The following is a 5,685-nucleotide window of genomic DNA, read 5'->3' as shown; positions in this document are numbered from 1 at the left end:
ATACTGTTTGTAGGTGGTGGCTTAACAAGGCATTGGATGTGGACATATTTGTATGTATGCTCACCCGTCAGTTTCTGGATAATATGCTGTAACTGTAAAGCACTTCATCTCATGTTAATAAGCAAATAAATACAAAAATTAAGGGTGAAGTAACAGCTCTTCCATAACATTTCCCAGCTGAGGTTTAGTGTTTCGGGCTGTACCTTTATTGTAATATTATTTATTAATTGATAAAATTCTGTTTGTGACATATTCATTTTGATGCATGCAACTATAAATCTGATGGCTCACTAGGGGCATGTCTGTTTTATTTGCATATTTATTTATTTGTATAAAGAAAAAAAATCCTTTTCCAATGGAATCTTATGAAAACCCATAGTTTGAGGCAAGTATGACTTGTACCACCTCAAACTATGTTTTTTCTGATTACTAAAAAAATATATGTTTAATGAAAATGTTTGCATCATTAATTTCTACAGGGCAACTGAAGATGTTGGAACAATTACATTTATGCTCAAAATATCATTAGTTTGCTTTGTTTCTGCAATTGAAGATCTTGCATCAGACTGTTAACCTCAATTACCCTACAGGTCTGCTATGTGCACAGTGGTTTAGAGGTCACTGTGGTGGTGAAATAATGACATTTATATAGAAACGTGCTCTGATGTGCTGTGGCACAATGAATCAAAGTGCCCCTGTGGTTTTCCACATCTCTGTGTAGCAGCATTATTCCCTGAGCCCGTCTCAATGGATATCAACTGCTCTCAGTGCGCTTCCTGACAGGGGCTATATTTCAGAAGAAAACAACCAATCACAGTGTGTCGGGCATGCATCATGACAAATACACAGAGCTTTATTGGTTCTTAAGCGCACCCGTTCAAATGAATGAGGCTGTGCCGCAATCAGGTCACATTCTTTAATCATTTTATCATTAACCAGAATGCCTGTCAGCAGTTACAGCAGATATTTCACAAATCAATATGAGCTGGAGCCACAACTTGACAAACTCATTTTTGCAGGGAAAGGGGGTGGGCCAAATAATCATTATATTCAGGGGACTGTGGCTGGAAACAAAAAGCGGTTATAAGTGACATCGATGAAATGATTTGATGAGATTATCGCGGCTGCGATGAAGGGAAGGATATGGAAATGATGCGGGAAGGACTGTCCTACTTGACCAGTGACCCGTGTGAACACATTTTCAGAGTCAGGCATTGGATTTTAAGGAAGTGTCCAGCCATAAAATGAACCTTTGCGTGTTTTCTTCATTCTTCCTTTTCCCCGATATAGCTGCAGAGGAGCCTATTTCTGCCATATATAAAATCATATTTGAAATTGTGCAACATTCAAAATATGTTTAGTTTGATTAAAATGTTGAAGGTAATTATGAATATCAAAATTTGCTAATAGTGGGAAAGGATGGTGCATTTTACTGCCGGTAAGTGAAGTAGAGAACATTTTCATTTCTGACAGGGGGAATATAATTTATAAACATGCTCTCATACCGCTGCAACAGTATTTGCACTGTGGTCACTAAAACATAGACCCTGTGGGTAATATTTAAATGTAAAAGCTGTCCATGGTCAGTTCTATCAAATAAATTCCCTGCAAAGCAAAGAGTAAAACCTAAATGAATTCAGCAAAATACAATCATGCTCCAGACCCTGTTCTTAATGACGGAATGTTGATTCCCAAATTATTTCCCAACCTGACACCATACCAAATAGTGCCGATGACTGTTTAGAAAAGTTAGAATGTTCTAGTTCTTTCCTTGTATTTTTCCTCCATTTTTTGAGTCAGGTAATTTGGATGTTGCATTCGATCTTGCTGGCTCACAGAGAGTAATGTGTTCATGGTCTCCTGCTGCAGCACACGTGTCTGGTCGAGCCTCGTTCCTTTGAGGGCCCTTACAGTTTGTGACAGAGGGAGCCCACAGTGATGGAGCATATTATCATATCGTTGGGGGGGGGGGTGGCTGTGACGCACAACTGTGTCTCTACGGTGCTTGGTGGGCCTGTTCGGCGCGGGTCACAGGGGGGGGGGTGGTCGGGGATGACTATGCGCTGTGCCCTGCTTGGAGGCAGCGCACAGCTTGAAGGGGATGAGGCACGCCTTCGTCGGTTGCCATACAATCAGCCACACCTGCTGCGCCAGAGCCTTAGCCCACTGACACAAACAGCCACCTCTCACACAATGTAAGCAATGAAGCAATACCTCCTCACCACGTTGCAAAAAAACTAATCACCAAGGGTGAGAAAACTATACCAGTGAATCTTCATGTGTCACATAACACCGATGGCGGGCCTGGCCTTCTTTTCGCAGTAATATATTTACACTCTGCCCTTGGAATTCATTTTACCCAATTAGCACGTAATGTGCTGGACTCTCGACACCTTCCGTAATACGACGCAACGATAATAAACTGGCTGTGTCGATACGGTTAGCCTCCCTCTTAGGACATTATGTTACACTCTTTCTACTCTGCCTTCTTTTTTATACGTCGCTAGTAGGCTGTTAGGCTATTAGGACATCAAATTTGATTCATATTATAAGCCATACTGTAAGCCCATGAAAGTGTAATTTACATAGTAATTAGCACACATAGACATTTAAACTGACTCACTACATGTCAGACAGAGGCTCTGGTGGGTCCCTTGTCACAGCTCTTCCCTTATCACAGTGATAAGTGTAAAAGATGTGCAGCCTAATTGAATGTGTGTGCTTCTGTGAGCATAAGGTGGATATCTCTATGTACTACTTCTACTACTACTACTACTACTAATAATAATAATAATAATAATAATAATAATAATAGTTGTAATAATAATAAGTTTGTCACAATTTCCTTTAAATACATAATAAGAAAACCTTTATGAAAGATGAGCCCAAAATGATGTATCCTTTTCACACAAAGGCCTAATCTCAACACCTCAACATGAAGCTTGCTGTGGTGGACTTTGCCCCAGGCCTCTTCACAATGACAGAGCACCAGAAGTCTGAAGGGTGAAGGGGGGGTGGATATTATTATTATTATTGTTATTGTTATGGGACATCATTTCATCTAGGTCTGAATCCTTTATGGCAATTGTTTCTTCATGTTAATGATATGAGCAATGTATCTTTTTGATTTTCAAAATATATTATTGTTATTTTCAAGTACTTGTCCCCTTTTTGAAAAAATAGTGCACTGCTCTGTGTTAATAATGCTGCAAAAATAGCTTCATAGAAAGAGAAAGAAATGTCCTTAGGGTCCTCTTCCTTTGACCCATGAAACTAAGTGCTCTGAAGAGGGTAGAAGGTGGTGCAGATGCCTCCCAGACATCACAGCCCCCACCCAGTACAAGCAACCGGAGACAGAGAGACAGACAGGCAAAAACATTACACCTTCCCCGGCAATTTCACATCAGGATACAAACGTCGAATCAGAAGGCGCTTACGAATTTAACTAATTAAACAGAGATGCTAATGAAGGAGAGGCCGTGGGGGACTACAACAGATAAGCCGTTGAAAAAAAGCTACTAAATGTAGGGTGAGGTCAATGTCTTGCTCACAAACAAGAGTTTCTTTTCAATACGCATTTTCTCTACCAGCCTCACTCTCACAATAAATAAAAAACAACATTCAATTCCCAGTTGGTCTCTCAATCTTAATATTTTTCACCAGCCACTTTTAGGACGAGGTCGCTGCTATTTTCTTTGTGTTCCGATTTCTCATTATATGCTAGATTGCCTTCTTACCCCATTCCCCAGTATTGTTCAGTTACTATAGAAACCAGAGCTGGTGATTGTATTTGCAGTAAAATGATGTCTAAAGGCAACCTGAATACAAACACAGAATGACCAAGCAATGTAGTAAGTGTACAAAATATTCATTTAGACAGCATTTGACTGTATGTTTTTGGTATGCATTTTATATATATAATGGGCTTACACTAGAACAATACATTTGGACAGTATAAGAATTCACCACATCGAATAAAATGTGTTGCTATGATTGTGCACATTGTTTACCATAGAGTGTGGATCTGTGTACATGTCTGGGAAAGGCATTCTCGCATAATATCTGAGACACGGGATGAGAATAAAAATAGCTGGGAAGCCTAAATTTGGCCAGCATATTTGGACTCAAGTGTTTTGTTCTTTCATCAGCATTTTCTACCTGCTACTACAGACTGGAGTTTCTATAGCAACCCCTCACAAGACTCTAAATACTGCACTGTGGTATGTCTTTGAAATATTCTTATGATTTCAGTTGTTTGAAGATAGGGGGGCGTTCCTTTAGCCTTTTCTGTAAAATGAAATGCTTAAAATGTTCCCAGAAAATAACATTGCAGATGTTCTTTTGATGTCGTCTCTCCAGGCTCTATCAGTACGCCTGCAGGAATCGGCTTTCCGCACAAAATGATTTCATATTTTGAATCTGCTGCCCCCTGCTGATCAAATCCATAATAACTTGGAGTCATCTGCCCGTTCAGTGCTTTATTGAACCCTATGGCACCTTTTTTTATTTGGTCAAGAGGTTGAATTCAGTACCGTTATTTTCAAGGACCCATAATGTATTGAAATCCTATCCTTAGTTTTAGAGTATAACAAGAAGCATCGGAGCCTTAGACAACCCATCATTATTCACTGCATATCATTCAAACATGAAAGGGATCAGATAAGGGCACCATAGCTACAACTGTTTAATCCTTGAATACCTTCAATGGGAACTTAAACAGCTAAGTCATGTCTCATCCTGTTGTTGTGGTCACTGGTTGATGGCATCACTACTGGTAATTCCGTGCCAAGTTCAGCAAACAAATAAGGAAATAATGGTAATGTTTGTTGAACCATGGATGCGCCAGTGCACCAATGAGCAAAGAATGCAACCAAAAACGTCAGCGATTGAGAGAAGAGCTTGGAATGAGTTGACATGAGTTGGCTAAACCAGTTGGGATCGCCACTAGCTAAGAACGTAACAGATTCACATTAACGGATACATCAATGACTATAAAAGAGGGAGCAGATCATAGAACTGTTTAGTTACAAATAGGGTTTTTTGGCTGAAAAATTAGATATTATGTAGATATTCAGCTACTGGTTAGTTCAAACAAGTGGTATCAGGGAATAGCACCTATCTTTTGCTCTTATGTTGACAAACCATTTTAAAATTGTCCTCATACTTTTGAGAATAACAAAGGGACCATGCCAAAAAAAAAAAAAACATTACTAAAAAGAGCACAGTCACTTGCTACCGTACAGCAATGTATTCATTGTGCGAAAAACAATAGTTAATTGTGAACACCTGCCCCTTGGTGCAAAATAATTATAGTGAGACAATTAAGCTAACTAGTTAGTTTATTTGCAATTTATCTGCAAAATATGCAATAGCTTCCAAATCAACCAGATGGAAAACACTCATTGCAGCCTTGTGCAGTTATTTCAGCTGTATTTTAAAAGATTAAAAAACCTATGGATTGAAACTATTCTGTTTATACAATTCAGATATAGCTTCAGTTATTACCACTACACCAGTATTATCATTTTGAGTAAATATACATAATATTTTGTATTCCTGGTTATAAACCTAGAAGGGATCAGAGAGCAGACAGAGTTCTCTCTGCTCTGAAAAAAGCTCTAGTAATTAAAACTGATGAATAATTGTATCATAATCAAAGCAAACTGTTTCGAAAACACTGTCTTT

This window comes from Anguilla rostrata, chromosome 13 (genome assembly GCF_018555375.3).
Source record: "Anguilla rostrata isolate EN2019 chromosome 13, ASM1855537v3, whole genome shotgun sequence".
Taxonomy (NCBI): Eukaryota; Metazoa; Chordata; class Actinopteri; order Anguilliformes; family Anguillidae; genus Anguilla; species Anguilla rostrata.
Note: the sequence above shows the minus strand (reverse complement) of the source record.